Source organism: Pempheris klunzingeri, chromosome 12 (genome assembly GCF_042242105.1).
Source record: "Pempheris klunzingeri isolate RE-2024b chromosome 12, fPemKlu1.hap1, whole genome shotgun sequence".
Taxonomy (NCBI): Eukaryota; Metazoa; Chordata; class Actinopteri; order Acropomatiformes; family Pempheridae; genus Pempheris; species Pempheris klunzingeri.
In genome coordinates this window covers 9,855,947-9,873,711 of record NC_092023.1, presented here as the reverse complement: position 1 = coordinate 9,873,711, position 17,765 = coordinate 9,855,947, and positions in this window count along the sequence as shown.

The window sequence follows — 17,765 nt, the reverse complement described above, 5'->3', positions numbered from 1 at the left end:
TCCAAACAGGAGATTGAGCGGCTCAGAGGTTTGCTGCTGGAGTTTGTGTCAAACCAGAAAACAGGTGTGTTTACCCTCTCTGTGTACGTGAACCCTCCGGACAAAGCTCTGCTGAACTACTTTGATAACTGAGCAAACGAACATACAAAGCAGTATCATTTTTTCTTCGTTCTTGTGAGTTAAAACTGATAAATCATGTCCCCTTTTTAACTGTTTTTTCGCTGTTATACCCACTGCATCTACACAACAACGTGCAGCTAAACCTGTTTCAAGTACTATTACTCAATGTTGTGGTATTTCTTTTGTTTTTCATGATTCAACAAGGCTGCTGATTTATTTTTCATGATTTATATGTTGTTGTTGTTTTTAAATAACTGACTGGTCATTTATTCCATAAACTATAAAAAGATAAAACCCCTCCACAGGTAACCAAATCAAATTAAGTTAATGTGTTTAAGTGACAGGCTTTAAACTAACCAATACAGCACAATTGACTTTACAGATTCCCTACTTTGGTGTCTGTGCTTCACAGATAATATATAAGAACATTACTAATTAATGTGATGGATGACATATGAACTTCTATTTGACAGTATCCACAACTTAATCACTATTTTGGTGATAAAACTGATAAAGAAATAAGAAAGAGTTAGGGAAGATACAGAAATGTCTAAGTTCTTTACTTTTTTCCCCCCCAGACTTCTCTCAGTTGTCCATATGTAAAGAGGAAACTCCCCCTGAGCAGTATCACTGTGAGCAGGAGCCGTGTGAAAGGGACCCAGAGCCTCGACTCATTAAAGAGGAAGATCATGAACTCTGGGACGCTCAGGATGCTGATGTCTCATTCCTACCTCATTCATCTGCCTGGGAGAAAAACCAGCAGGGGGACACAAATCCGCCTATTCGACCTCAGACTGAAAACAGGGAAAGCGAGGAGCAGTTTCAGGAGCTGCAAGAAGCTAAAACTGCACAGTTCATGCTGCCTTTTTCCTCAACTCCATCTCCACAAACTATGATCCAAAACGAAAGGGTCCAAGATGGTAACGAAAAAAAAAGACTGGCTGCAAGTCTAACGTCAAATCAAACACTGATGGACCAAAGTCAGAGTTCGTTTGTCACTTTTACCGAATCCTCTGAATTATCTCACTTGAATGCAGTTTCACCTGACTATCATTGCCATGCGTGCGATAAATCTTTTTCCTCCAATCATCACCTGGTGAATCATGCTTTTCGCATGCATGTAAAGGATGCAGATGTCCTCTGTGCTGTGTGCGGAAAGGCCTTAGAGTCCACCGAGCATCTCATTTTGCACCTTAAATCGCACAAGGGATCAAAATGCTGCCACGTGTGCGGTAAACACTGCAACAGTACGTCCGCTCTGACTGAACACATGGCCAGCCACACCGGGGTGAAACCGCACCGCTGCCATGTTTGTGGGAAAGAGTGCGGCCGGAAAGGAGATTTAAAGATACATATGAGGATTCACACGGGCGAGAAGCCTTTCTGCTGCTCTTACTGTCATAAAAGTTTCACCCACAGCGGACATCTGAGGAAGCACATGAGAAGCCACACAGGAGAGAGGCCGCACCAGTGTGACGTATGCGGCAGAGGGTTCCTGCAGAGCACACACCTGAAATACCACTTAGGGACTCACATTCAGAAATGTTGACCTTCTCATCCACCTGTGCCTGTATTTATATTAAAAAAACACTTAAATATGTACTAAAGAGCCAACTTAGGAGTAAAAAAATGTTCCTCGCTCTAATATACATTTTCTAAGCGACTTCCTCTCTTGCTGTTGAAGTGTAACAGTAACATTTAATAGCAGTTCTCAAGTGATATTGTTATTAATCACATGTTTATATTACATTTTATTGATAGATATGTTTTTATTTTTAAGTCTTGGCAAAATCTGTAATATCTCCTTTAAAATGGAAGCAAGAAGCAAAATTTTGCAGCTGGTTTACATCCAACAAAAAATATTTAATAATATTAAATTTTAAAGTTCGCTTAATGTGACTATAGATGCAGGCTCAGAGGTTTACTGTGTGCTCCTCCTCACTGGTGACTCATGTTCTGGTGGGAACTCATTAATCAGTCACAAACTAACAGGAGTGTGCTTTTTTCACTGAAAGGCACTACTTTGAGTAACAACACTGCTGTTAACATCAAGAAAATAAACTGTCTTTGTCATTATTCCTTCTTTTGAACAGAATTTGAATGGTGGTAAAAGTGTTTTTGTTGGTTGAGCCCTGACTTTCTGTAAACTGCTGTTAACCAAGAACAAACTGGAGCAGGATGCACTTTCTTTTAACAGGAGTCATCAGTAATGTTTGATGCAGCTGCCTGTCTGACACAAATTACAACAAAACACTTTCACAGCAGGGTAGTGACTTGTTTAACGACAGTTTCTGTCATTCTAGTCTATTCTATTTTATTCTATTCTATTCTATTACTTTATTTAAGAGGTCTGTAATCTAATAATAACGTCTCAGGAAGTTTTCTGCAAGACCTGAATTCTAATTTTAGAGAAAAGTAGATTTGCAGTGTGCCATTTTAATGATTCTTACGCTAACACTAATTACAATTAATTAATCGGAATTACATTATTAATCAAAATTAAGTCACAAGCTGAGTTGAATTGGAATTATGAGACTGCCTGAGGAAACAGTGTTTATGGGGTCAATGAGACTGAACCAAATAGTAAACTGAGCTAAAAGAGCAGAGTAGAGCTGCAGAATTGGATAATGAGTCTGTGAGTTTGTTGTGAAGAACTTCCTTTTAGCAAACATGCAGCAGGCAACAGGATTGTTTGACATCAGCAAATCATCTTGTTTGAGCAGTTTGGTATTTGGCAGCTGTATGTAAGTATTCCTCTGTGGTCAGAGATGTGTTTGCTCTCATGCTGCAGATGACGTCACATGAGTGTGAAATCCCATCACGTTTTGGGTTTAGTTCTCATCTGTGTGTAGAGCTGTCTGGGATTAGATCCCCCACAATGTATTTCAGTGCTGATATAAGCCTACGAGTCGGACAGGGATTATCTGAATATGAGTAACACTTTATTTTAACCCCCTCTATTCAGCATTTATAAGAACAGTATAAATATTTAATGAATGATTTATAATACACTAATGTAGTTTAAAGCTAAAATGACATAAAGTCTCAAACTATTTGCTAACAGTTATAACTTCTCCTGTCAGACAACTTTATATTATGATGAATGTTTTTTTACTACATTGTCATTCATTATCTCTTCATACACTAGCCTAGAAATACATTACATAACATTTACAGTATATCCGCCTGTTTCTGGTCTGAGAGGAATATTTTTCACCAGTAGGTGGCACTACAGGAGCCTTTATTCTTCCATCTATTCTACAAGTCGCCAAGAATGCCTAAGAGTCTACACAACTGCTACAGTTTTTCTTGTTTGAGGTTAAATTGACAATAAAAATGAGATCTTTGGCCCTTTGTAAGTTATTATAACATTTGTCTCAAATTCAGTTCAAGAGCAGCCAAGTGAAGATTGTTCCAAGTCAAAATCTATTTTCATTAAACTTGCCTTTTCAAAGAAACTACTGCAAGAGTTTAATCACTTCAGTCGTCTGTGTTTTTTTGTCCAAGACTCTGGAGTCCCTCAGGGTTCAGTGTTTGTCAAAGTTTTTATTTGAATTCAAATAAAGAACAACTGAAAGAGGAGCAGCTGCAAAATAACATCCACACAGTCACCAGGTTTTGAGCTATTCATTCATGGCGTTTTGGTGCAATCACAAGGACCATAAATGCCTAAAATGTTCAACTTGGGGTCGCTCCCAGGTGGCCTCGAAACTCACAGAACAGCAACTCATTCAGGAATCTCTGTGTTTGGGAAGCTGCTTCAGGCGATTCAGATTTTAGATTGTAAAGCTAAAGAGCTAATCAGGCCTCAGTGACCCTGAAGTCTAAAACCAACTCCCCTAATCTGGTTATGTAACCCCCCCCCCCTAAAGACACAGGATCACCAGCAAACACCCCTGGATCCTTGGGAACAGTTTCCCACATGTCTGTTCACGTCTAGCCTTAACAGGTAACCAATCCCTCCAATCTACTCCCTCCACTGGCCTGATCTGTACAAATCTCTGCTAAATTATAGACCAGAGTATCTACTGCATACTCTTCTGTATGCAGCCACAGTGGTATTTTACCCAGACTGTGGCTATTTGAGAGAATTGCCCCATGCTTTTCTGAAAAAAAGGAAGAAAAAAAGGGCAAGAGGCTAATCTTCTGTGAAGTTAAATTATGTGAAACGTACTTAAGGGAACTGGAGGGATTTTCTTTATATGGGTCATGCTGTGTCTCCCAGATTAACACAAGAGAAGAGAGGCTACATCTGCAGTTTTTCTCCGTGTGTGTGTGAAAAGTGACATTTTGAGCCCACAAGCTGTTACGAAGAATTTCGCTGGCCCTCATCAGTCGTAAGGAATGAATTCCCCTGGCTCTCAGTTGCATAACTGGGTCATTGAGTTACTCACCAACACGCCCAGTGAAGTCTGCACAGCGCCAAGCCAGTCCAAAGTATTAGAGGGGAATCCAAATCATCTGCACCCAGGTGTGGATGGAGGCGGTCAAGGGGAGTCTCTGGCGCACAGGAAGTGGATGGAGTGGGAGATCTGACAGGATCATCCTCACTGGGTGGGTCTGGTGAGGAGGAGGACGGCAAACATCTGGTGAACATCCTCTAAAAACTGAAACACACACAAACACAACAAGCAGGGTGTTTGACAACCTGCGCATTTCTGTGGCTATTTTCAGATTTTTTGTACATCTGTTTAATGTAGGAGTGGATGGGAGGAGAGACTGACAGACAAAGTGCAGGAACGTTTGATTTTATTGGATAGCAATGATGAGCACATTCCAGCAGTAGATGTTTTAGATCCATGGTGTAAATCCAAAGGCAGTTTATTTTGTTGGAAAACCTTGATTTAAACCAGATGACACATTAGCCTTATTGCTTACCTTCAATCGCTAATCCCAGTATGTATAAATTAGATGCTGGACATTTCACACATTGAGGAGCTCTGCTATTAAAAGCAGAGAGAGTGACAACACTGACGCTGCTGCTGCTGCTGCAGTTGGGAAGATTTCCAAAACACTTGTCCTTCCATCATCAGTTTTCTCATTTAAACACTGATGAAAAATGGGATGCAAGCTGAAATATAACATTTCTCTCATATGTCTCATGCAGGAGAACAGCAATTAAGGGAGTTTTTCCCTCTCCTCTTCCTCTCATGAGTTGATGAGTTGTCAAACCAGAATTACTTCTAATAAATCAATTTTCTTCCTGCATTCTGCAAAGTAATCAGCTGGCTGATGCCTATCTTTAAAGGTTACTCTCTTACAAAAACAGTGAGCACACACACAGCTCACTTCCTTCCTCATTGCCGCAATGATCATCAGATTATCCTCAAATAAATAGATTCAATAATCCACTTGTATTTGATACCTGATCAATAACTGAGAGAGTGGATGGTGGTGCACAGGTGTTTGTGACAGGTGGTGGTCCCCTCGGCAGCATCAGGACCATAGGCTGTAAAAAAATACATGGACATAGTCTCCGTGAGGTTTCTGAAAAGGCAAAGCGCGTGTACTCTGATACTCTGACAGATACAGGATGCCACATTTTGGGCCGTGGTATGCATTGGTAAACACTTCCTGTTTGGTTGCTCAAATAACTAAAGCATAACTTAGTGTCAATTTTAGTGTCAGATGGTTAACAATATATGTGGTTTGTGACAAATGGGTAGAATATTTAATTTGGAATTGGTCATAATCTGTGGTCACGTTCACTTCTCCCACTGGACTGAATAGACTCAGGACCTGTTGATGGTCTCCTAAAAGGGCATGAGAGAGGCCAAACACACGTGACACAGATATAGAAAACACTCTTCTTCCTTATAGTGGTACCAAACTCCACCGACTCCTGGCTAATCCAAAAATGGGCAAAGAGGTGGAGCTGAGGCGGCCAAATGAAGCCTGGCTGCTTGGCTGAGGGACGTCCATCTAGCTCTATGCTACCAAACTCACTAAGGCTAAAAGCTAGGCTAAGAAGCTAGGCTATGAAGCTAAGGCTAAGAAGCTGGGCTAAGACGCTAAGGTTTACAAGCTAAGGCTAAAAAGCTAAGGCTAAGAAGCTAGGCTAAGACGGTAGGCTAAGAAGCTGGGCTAAGACGCTATGGCTAAGAAGCTAGGCTATGATGCTAGGCTAAGAAGCTAAGGACAAGACTTAGACTTTTTTTTTTTTTTTAGACTTTTTCTTTATTGATCCCCCATAGGGGGAAATTCACAAGGAAGAAGAAGAAGCTAGAAGCTAGGCTAAGAAGCAAAGGCTATAAAGCTAAGGCTAAGAAGCTATGGCTAAGACGCAAAGGCTAAGAAGCTATGGCTAAGATGCAAAGGCTAAGAAGCTAAGGCTAAGAAATTAGGCTAAGAAGCTATGGCCAAGAAGCTAGGCTAAGAAGCTAAGGTATATGCTACTCTGGTCTGTCTGCCTCCCTGCTGTGCAGCTTGTGTGTCATGCTCCCTGGTGATGAGAAACAACAGCAGACTGTTTGGTAGATGTGAAATGTTCTGTCTGATAACATTTGGAAAGTCTTGAGGAGCTGCATGATTACATCATTTTATTCCCATTAAAGTTAGCGGGGATAACTGGAAGTTAGTAGGCTTGGCAGGCCCAAGACTCTAGTGCACATGCTCAATGGGCCCAACAATGCAGAAGACCCAGGTACTTTTAAGCCCCAGTTCTCTTAATGCATCCGTGGGACTGACCATCTCTTGAAGACCAATTCCTGCAGTTTTGCTCATTTCCATATTGGCTTCACCCTCCAGGATCTTTAGTATCATGGATGTGGGACCCACGTAGCTACGCCCCTGTTTTGTTGCACCTGCTGTGCCTCAGCTCTGAGTAGAGGTGGTGTTGCAAAACATGTGAGCAGTTTGTTGCATGAATAAAGACCTCATGGCCGTACTCTCTCTCTCTCTCTCTCTCTCTCTCTCTCTCTGGCTTTGGACTCTGACGCATGTTTTAAAAGGATTATAATCTGTAAAAATCCAAAGTAACCAGCTGGCCTGCTATTTGTCGGAATCTGGACCAGTCACATCCCCCCCACCCTCCCGCAGCCCTGCAGCCCCTCTCTCCGTGCCAGCTGCATGAATGCGGGGCGTTGAGTTGAGTTGTGCAGCCGAATGAGACGAGAGAAAAACAGACGAATGAATGCATGAACATTGTCGCCTACGAACCGACGCGCAGCTCCGATGTGAGCGCATCGCAGGCCGCTTGTATGAGGGTAAGTCTGCCTTATCGTGCGGTGGAGAGTGAAGGTGCTTGGTGCTCTGACTGCTGACACAGCCTGCCAAGCACACCATGCAGGGAGGGGGGGGGGCATGTACGTCTACAAAGTGCACGTTGCTATTCTCACCTAGATAACCCGGTTAATGCGCATGTTAAGGTCATAACCGCCTCTGTAGAGCAGGTGGAGCCCCGGCACAGGCGGGGACAAGGTCAACTGGTCACAAAGTCGCAGTGCGCTTTTTTGGATGTGACAGGCGCATCACGGTGCAGATGTGTGACAGAGGGCATTTGCTGATAGCTGCACTTGATTTGTGATATCAGATATCAGTTTATATGGATGCATGCTGCAGCTTTCCTATTCCACATTAAGACCTGGAATATCTCTCCATCAATAATCCAGCATGCATGTTGTTATAGCTGCAGAGGAAGTTGAAAGCTGACCTCCCTTTGGACTCAAGTTGCTGTGGGCCAAAGGTTGAGGACTTGTACACAGTCTAAGTTGAGGCACCGCAGCGGGTGACGGTGTGAGAATATAGATCCTCCTCACACACACTTACACACACTCCACAGCAGGGGTCAGCATGAAAGAGCTCCGAGAATAGACCCCATTGAGCTCAAAACCACTACTGTATCATATAAACATTTGGTACTATGTTTTCACACACACACACACACACACACACATATATAATTTCTACCCCCCTCCCTCCTCAGTGTGCTTGATACAATGTTGGTGGAGTGTGTTTGATAACTTTTGAAGCTGCTCACTCACCAGAGGTCCTGGGGTTTTGAGAAAGCTGCTATTCTCACAGTGATAAGCTGTTCTGTTGATGTCGGTTTTCACCTGCAGTCAGTTGGCATGTAAAGAGGAGAACGTTCAAGACGCTGGCGATGCCAGAGCTGAAACATTAATCCATAATCAAATAGTTGAGCGTTACAAGGTGAATAGATGATAATTTTAGTTATACCTACTGGTCAAATAGTAACTATTAATGGTTAGATAATAATGTGCTGCTTTTCTTTATCTTGTGCCATTATAAAGTGGATTATTTGTGTTTCAGCCTTTGTTGAGACAATGTTTAGCTATTTTATAGACTTGAAAAAAGAACAGTCTCGACTTTTAGTCCCGTATATAAGCCTACATTTCCCATAATGCAACTAATAAGAGCATTTTTTTGTTAGGACCACCACTGCTTGGTACTGCTTTCTGTTATAAAGTTGAAATTTCAAGCACAAAAAGAACCCTGTATGACCCTGATGACATCACAGTGGTGTCAACTGGGGTTCATTTTCTGGGACGTGGAAAAGCTCCTCCGATTGTTTTCACAGGCTGAGTAGTAGTCCTTGTTGTCACTAAACAGGCTTTTATGCGCACAGTTTCCCTTTCATCAGTTGTTCAGGTGTGTTTCCATGTGACGTCCCTGATTGTTTTCTGTGTTCTTGAATAGCAGAGTCCTGTAACTGAAGTCACAGGATGCAAGTTGGACTATAATGAAGTTTCTCACAGCAAGACACTGAATCCTTTAATCAGCCCTCAGCTCTTCCCAAAAGTTAACCCAGTTGTATTGTCCTTTATTTCAATCATCTTCTCTCCTACTACACCAAGGTGTCCTGTGACAAGCAGACGACTATAATTAGACAGTTCCATGTGAAAGCCACACAGTGGCAAGAGCCCATAAGTATGTTGTACGGTAATATGATGCAATGAAACCAGGTGACCAAGACTGAATCATAAAAGCGTCATTGTGTTTACGGTCAGATATCCACTGGGACACAAGGTCACGAATACTGATGAATGAGGGAGATTTACTGAGGGCAAACAGGAGCAGGAGAGCACACAAGGGCAGTCTATCAATTTATCTGTTGATTTCCTTAAATCATTTGATCAATTGTTTTGTATTTAAATGTCAATTTCGGGAAAAATGTCCTTCAAGGTTTTCTAAAGACCAAGAGGACGTCTTCAAGCTGCTTGTTTTGTCGGAAACACAAAGATGTTCAATCAACGATTGATATGAAACAGGAAAAACTAGAAAGTTCTTATGTTGGATGGACATGAAATTTCATACAGACATTTGTGTTTATTTGTGATAATCATTGCTAATATTTTGTTTGTTGCTTGCATGTATGTGTGGTGTGTAGAGCCGTGCAGTTTATCTAATCCAATCCAATCCATCTTTATTTATAAAGCACATTTAAAATCAACAGCAGCTGACCTGAAGTGCTGTACAGTCACTGTAGCAAAAACCAGAAAAAACAACACAAGAATAGTTTATTTGCAGTATCACGTTCTCTCACGAGGCCTTAAAGATGGAATGAGGGATGAACTGAGAGAGCTCGTATAGTTGGCTGGAAGAAAATACTGATTTAAAAAAATGTTTTAGCCTATTTGTACAGAAAATAATTCTTTCTACAGGTCAGTTTAGTTTAAACACACTGGAATGTGGTCTCATTAACTTTCCATAAGTAAATAAGCTTAGGTTTGTTTTTACACCTTGAATAAAATGTCTTATACACACACACACATACACACACACGAGATATGAGTTTGTTGAGTTTGGGGTGAATTGAGGTCAGTTTGGCTTTTATCAACACATTTTCACACAGATTTATGTTCATAACACTGGTGAAATTAACAGAGTATATTTCACAATAACAGAGCGTTGGTAGTGTCCTAATGTTCCTGCGTGAAGACTGAAAGGATAAGAAAGCCATTTTTCTTCAGGATGTTATTATATAACTTCTGCATGTTGGTTCAGGGAAACTCCTTGGAATAATCTCAAACATATGTTTGCCATTTTAAACTTTTACATAACATTGGAGCGTCGTCATTTTTGCCAGAGGCTTCGTGTTTGTTGCTGCTCACATACCGTCCACAAAGTGAACTGCCCACACATGATGAAGAAACAGCTTTTTAAACACTGAAAACAGTCCAGATCAGTTGCACTGCAGAGCCAGAAAAGAGTCTTTTCAGCAGCAACAATGTTACACTTTCGCAGATAGCACAGAGGTCTCTTGATTCTCATGTATTTTGTAGGCGGCATTTGTGTATCGAGTGTCTATGGGAATATGGTGGTTCTTTGGTCCTGATACATCCACATTGAGAACCTGCAGCACCGACAGACAAGGACGTAAATACTGGATGATTCTATAAAACCCTGATTTACATGAACTGTCATTGTTTTTATAGGTTCAATGCCAACGTTTTACACCCAATGCTTCTGTTCTGTTTGTTAACAGCTCAAAAGACATCCAGAAAACATATTTCACTGAATACAATGGATTTTCACATTATCTATATTTGTGATTAGTGCGGACAGTACTTGTTATGCAGCACTCCCCCTTTCCAATATCAATTAACTTTAATGGGATTTCAGTTTGTTCATGAGGTCTAACAAGACGTCAGACACAAGTAGCATCAGCTTCATCAGATCAGCATGCCTGCTTTTCAGCTAAGTTGCAAAGGGAGGGGTCATCAGTTCAATATTTTCCTACAAACTGGGGTTTGATAAGGTCAGAATTAAAGGGAAAGGGTGTTAAATGTAATACCAATTTCTACAAAACGTGGAATGTGTGGAGTTCAATATGTTTAAGGTTAGGGAAAGGTTGTGTTTACAGTTGATAAAAAGGCAACCTCCACCCTTGTTTTCCACCTTGCCACGTAAAGGTTACCCCACTTCCTGCTTTGGCGCTGAACATCAGCATTGGACATTAATCATGAACGTAATTCCCAAGGCTGGAGCTGTGTTCACATTTAAGGGAGAATACAAAGCTAATGCAAAATATTATATGCTTTGTTCCTTCTCCTGTCCATGATTGTCCATGATGCATGTGTCCTGTCTGTTGTTGTAAAGATATTGTTGAATGTGTAGTTTTACTGGCCTGTGATCTCGGTGTGAATTGGAGAAGTTTGCTGCTGAGTATAATGGAGGCAAGGCTTTTGGTGGTAAAAGGTCAAGGTCACTATGACCTCACAAAATGTGTTTGGCCATAACTCAAGAATTCATCTGCTCATTATGACAACATTTCACCTAAATGTCCAATAACCCATTTGTATCGTCTCCTTTTTCAAGCTCTCTCAATCACCTGCTCTCCTACCAGAACTGTCTGTCCTTTGACATCAAGACGGCTATAATTAGAAAGTTCCATCAGAAAGCCTCACAGCGGTAACAGCTCATAAGTTTGTAGCACAGCAATATGATTTTCTGATGATTCGATTTTTTCCAAGAATTCAGAAGTGTTTGACAGTAAAATGCCTTTACGGCATTAAATGACACACACAAAAAGCTCAGAATACATACACAGGCCACGAAATATGTTGTGCTATTTATACGCCATCCCACGAGATCACATTGCTGCCCATGTGGCAATAATATAACTATTGGATCTTGCTCAGTAAGAATTGGTGACAGGTTTGACATGCATTTGCCGGGACATGCATCTGCCACATGCTTAATCATGTGGGTGTCACAGTGCCCTGCAGTCCATATGCAGCTGAGGGAAATTACTACATCACAGCCTGTAAAAGCATAGGCAACTGTGCTTGATTAACATCTGCCTCACTCTCCTTTTAGTTTATTGCACCTGTTAGGGCAGTACAGCCGACACCTTTGCCATTTTTATCAGTACGTCGAGTTCAGGCTCTTTAAGGCAGGGTCTGTAACACTGGAGAAACTAATAAGAGAGCAAGAGTAGTGAGATTTTGAAAATATCCATCCAAAAATATCCCACCTCCTCCCCTCAGGCCTTTCTCCAAAGCTACTCCCCCAAAACACATGAACATACCCAGCCTGACTACCGCTGAAGGACGCTGAAGTCTAGCAATGAAAAGACCATAGATGTCGCACTACGCAAATATGCGAGTGTGTGCTTCGTAACTGAGCTGCTTCAAATTTTGGCACCATTTTCTATACCATTCGTGTGTGACTAGCTTCCCAACTTTAGCGCTTAGTCTTCCTTCTTCATGTACAGTGGGGCAAAAAAGTATTTAGTCAGCCACCAATTGTACAAGTTCTCCCACTTAAAAAGATGAGAGAGGCCTGTAATTTTCATCATAGGTACACTTCAACTATGAGAGACAGAATGGGGAGAAAGAATCCAGGAAATCACATTGTTGGATTTTTAATGAATTAATTGGTAAATTCCTCTGTAAAATAAGTATTTGGTCACCTACAAACAAGCAAGATATCTGGCTCTCCCAGACCTGTAACTTCTTCTTAAAGAGGCTCCTCTGTCCTCCACTCGTTACCTGTATTAATGGCACCTGTTTGAAGTCGTTATCAGTATAAAAGACACCTGTCCACAACCTCAAACAGTCACACTCCAAACTCCACTATGGCCAAGACCAAAGAGCTGTCAAAGGACACCAGAAACAAAATTGTAGACCTGCACCAGGCTGGGAAGACTGAATCTGTAATAGGTAAGCAGCTTGGTGTGAAGAAATCAACTGTGGGAGCAATTATTAGAAAATGGAAGACATACAAGACCACTGATAATCTCCCTCGATCTGGGGCTCCACGCAAGATCTCACCCCGTGGGGTCAAAATGATCACAAGAACAGTGAGCAAAAATCCCAGAACCACACGGGGGGAACTAGTGAATGACCTGCAGAGAGCTGGGACCAAAGTAACAAAGGCTACCATCAGTAACACACTACGCCGCCAGGGACTCAAATCCTGCAGTGCCAGACGTGTCCCCCTGCTTAAGCCAGTACATGTCCAGGCCCGTCTGAAGTTTGCTAGAGAGCATTTGGATGATCCAGAAGAGGATTGGGAGAATGTCATATGGTCAGATGAAACCAAAATAGAACTTTTTGGTAAAAACTCAACTTGTCATGTTTGGAGGAGAAAGAATGCTGAGTTGCATCCAAAGACCACCATACCTACTGTGAAGCATGGGGGTGGAAACATCATGCTTTGGGGCTGTTTATCTGCAAAGGGACCAGGACGACTAATCTGTGCAAAGGAAATAATGAATGGGGCCATATATCGTGAGATTTTGAGTGAAAACCTCCTTCCATCAGCAAGGGCATTGAAGATGAAACGTGGCTGGGTCTTTCAGCATGACAATGATCCCAAACACACCGCCTGGGCAACAAAGGAGTAGCTTCGTAAGAAGCATTTCAAGGTCCTGGAGTGGCCTAGCCAGTCTCCAGATCTCAACTCCATAGAAAATCTTTGGAGGGAGTTGAAAGTCTGTGTTGCCCAGCGACAGCCCCAAAACATCACTGCTCTAGAGGAGATCTGCATGGAGGAATGGGCCAAAATACCAGCAACAGTGTGTGAAAACCTTGTGAAGACTTACAGAAAATGTTTGACCTCATTGCCAACAAAGGGTATATAACAAAGTATTGAGATGAACTTTTGTTATTGACCAAATACTTATTTTCCACCATAATTTGCAAATAAATTCTTTAAAATCAGACAATGTGATTTTCTGGATTTTTTTTTTTCTCATTTTGTCTCTCATAGTTGAAGTGTACCTATGATGAAAATTACAGGCCTCTCTCATCTTTTTAAGTGGGAGAACTTGCACAATTGGTGGCTGACTAAATACTTTTTTGCCCCACTGTAGATGAGTTCACAGGCAGAGTGTGTGCAGGTATGTAGGTGGATATACATAACATATTTTATTATAGGGCTGATTGTGTCGCCTGAACCTGCCATAAAGCAAAAGGGAGCTCCAGATTCAAGTGATAATTCTGTGTCTTCATCACTACGGGTAACTCCTTTCACCTTATTTTAACATTATCTTTTAATATGTAGTTATAAAAATATTGATTATATTTAAGAGTTGCTTGATAGCAGCTTAAAGTCTTGTTGACTTCCAGTGGTTTAACTTGTCACCTTGCTGCAGTGATGTAGAAGTGCAATAGGTTTTTCCACAAATACGACCCTCCTCCAATCAAATTCTTTTTCTTATTATTTTTTCATATGTTTCCTCAACGACACTAGCTCTGAGAATGTCTTTGATGACCTGATGGCTTCACCAGATGGCCTCCAGGTTCAGAGTCAAGCAAACAAGAGGAGCGGGTTGCAAACAGCCGAGGTTTAATGGGTTGGTATCAGTAGGACCGGAAAATACAGCTGGTGCTGTCTCACGCAGCAATAGAGAGAGAACAATTGAGTAATGGGTTTCAAATGGGCAAACAGGATGCTAAATGCACATAACCACGCCATCGAAAACATGGTAATGGCAGCACTCCAAAATCCTGAAAAAATAAGACCTTGCCCTCAGTTACCTCTGTTTGATTATTTTCCTTATCAGGACAGGCCAACAGGGTGGCTGACAGCCTCTGATAAGATAAAAGGATGGGCCAGAATGAGGACTGATGAGGATGATCTTTTAAAAGAGTAAAGAGACAAAAATCAGAGCAGTAGATCTATGGATGTGCTGAATTTGAGCGCCAGAAGTATTTTAACAGCTGAGACTGTCAGCAGGGAAACACAACAAATGTTATTGAGCTTTATTTGACTAGCAAGAACGTAAAAAACAGTGAGGAATGTATCTGAAAGTCATGGAGTAATGCACATTCCAGCTACAAATGATAGGATACTAAATCTAAAGTATGTTTGGCAGAGTTGCCTCATTTTTTAGATAAGCTTATGCCCACATTCAAAGCCTTCATATCATTTAGCAAACACCAAATTATTGATATATGAGGATTGTAAAGTTTGAAGAGCCAGTAAAAGTATGATGTTTTTGATGGTTTCATAGAAGAATGCAAGCAACAACCCACCACAAGAGCAGATTTTCTCGAATAATGCAGAGTTTGAAGTGGCTGTACTTTGATTTAAGACGTGAATCCCATAATGGGCTGTGTCAAATGTAGCTCTTTGTAAATGGTTTCAAAGGAATGTATTGTCTGTGCAGTGGCAGATTTGTGGATCATCCATCGTGACAGGGATTTCATACTAGTGTGTGACCATCGCAGACACTCGCTCACACTCTGATGGGAATTTGAAGGGGCTACTAAGGTAGAGATGAGGATGGATTTGACTCTCACAGACCTCCCTGGGGAGTTATTTTCTCTGTTTGCCTGTCTTCATAGCTTCACTCCAAACCTTAATCCTACTAAACGGAGACAGGCCTCGAAATTCTTAATCCCAAATGGGATTTACTTCACTCTCTCTGTGTCTCCTGAACCATTTAGAGGTTGAAGAGGCCATCCATTGGAATTCCTTTTTCAACCGCTGTCCTCTTAAATCCCAGTATGTGGTCAGAAAGCCACTTCCAGCCCATTCATGTCATGCCCTCCTCCTCTCCCTGTGCTCGCCTCTTATGCCACAGACTTCACAGGATATTCTCGAATTAGACATGTATGATGTTTGTTTGCTCATAAACCTGTGTTCTAAAAATGGCATGAGAGAGAACTGTCTGGGGTCAACGGGAAGTGAGGGAGTTGATTTGGCTTATTGTTCACCTAAAAATGGCTCCACAGGTTACTGGCAGATATATTGTCACAAAGGTGCACTGATGACAAATAAGCACCCCCTGGAACATGCCTGCATGTTGGGAAAAAATGCTGCAAAACTGCTCTCTCAGATGCACTTTTGGTAGATAAAACATGATAAACTGCCTTCTACCTTGGCACATTGTGCAAGAAAACACGATAAACACGATCTTCCAGTGGAGAAAATATGATAAACTTCCCTTTAGGGTGCCTTTCCAGTGGAGAAAAAATGTCACAGTGCCCTTTAGGAGAAAGTGCGATGAGGTGCCCTGTGAGGTGCCCTACATGTTAGAAAAGGGTTTCGACTGCTTCCCCATAAATCTATCATAACTTTCCGTGTGATGTTGCTCCACCGCTTGCAGCTTTTGCACAGGTGCCTCATTAAAATCAGTTAGTGACAAAGACTTGAACCACACATACACCTGTTGGCCTACAGTTGAGACTGTTTTCACAGTAGGCAGGTGACGTTTTCTCCCTTTATCATCTGTATTCATCTTTCTCACATTTCTGTTCAAATTTCACCTCTGCAGGGCTGTGTAGTGTTTGTCTGCAGAGGGTGGGGTCTCAATTGAAACCATCTTCTCCCTTTTTTCTTCTCTGTTTCACTGCTTCCCTTTTTTTCTAACATTTTCTTTCGCCGTGGAAAAACCCAGTCAAGGCTCTGACTACTCTACCGCACCGAGAAACTGCTGACTGACTTTCCCCTTTGGCAATACAAGCCGGTAAACATGTCTCAGGCTGAGAGGAACGCAGAGAGTATATATATAGAGCCATAGTGGAGAGACATATTCAACCACAGGGAATAAAGACATTTGTATGGCCACTGATGGAAATGAAGTGCAGTTTTGTGACACCAGTGGGGAGACACAGTCGTCCCTCAGTCCTCTGCTCCTTGTGGGGTTTGTGTTAGCTAGGAAGCAGCCAGACAAGCGCTCCTTCACAGATGGTTTTTGTCCATAACCACAGCAATCTTTTTTTAGACAGGGGGGAGACAGGGTGTGGATGACTGTGTACCTACCACGACTATATGAGCAAACAGCGGAGACTTAGTGTGTCCAGACTCACATGCGGCACAAAAACAACGCCTCGGCACAGCGGTTTAGACAGGCCAAGTGTTATGATGAAATTATACGTCGGTGTTAGTTCTCACAGACACTTAAGAAAACAAGCTGTACTCTAAAAGCAGAAGAAAAAGGCCTGTAAAAGACACATTTATAGCAGGACATTGTGCACAACAGCACCAATTAATTGCACATTTTTCTGATTTGTGATCTTATCTTATTTAAGGATACAAATTCGATATTTTAAAATGGTTTTTGGAGGGAAAAACTCCTGCTTTCATGTCAGTTTTACCACAGTCATGCGAACACAAGCTCCCTCAGCCGCACTCTGTTTTTCTTATTCCTTACTTGTGTTGTTTTGTCCTTGGGTAAATGCCTCAGACTGTTAAACAGGCAGCACTGACCTTCATGTGCTGTCTTTCACGTGTCTCATTTGCAAAAAAAACCCCAACACAAAACTAAAAACCACTGTGGTTAGGTGTGAATAATGAGATGATATGATTCATGGTTGTATTTGAAAACAGCTCCCTCCATGCCTCTTTCAAATGATTTCTTTCTTTACGTTCACACAGACAAGAGTGTTTAACAGTGAGTCAATCATGTGTTCATCACTTATTGTGTGTAAACAGAACATGAGCAACTCATTATTTTCTAGCGAGCAATTCAGAACTCTTTGATGCCAGCTGCTGCCCTGAAACAGTGTTTGTAGTCATTCTGAACCTCTATCTTGCTCCAGAGAGGTAGGAAATGACTTCTCAACTGTGCAGTCCAACTCAGTGCAGCAAATTAATTTGAGCAGCAGTCTTTCTGGACAGATTAACCTACAAACAAAGTGAGTACAGCAGCACGCGAATGTGTCTCGTAAATAAGACACTGATTGTATTCATAGCTTTCAGTTACCGCAATAATCACTTTGCAGGGTTAA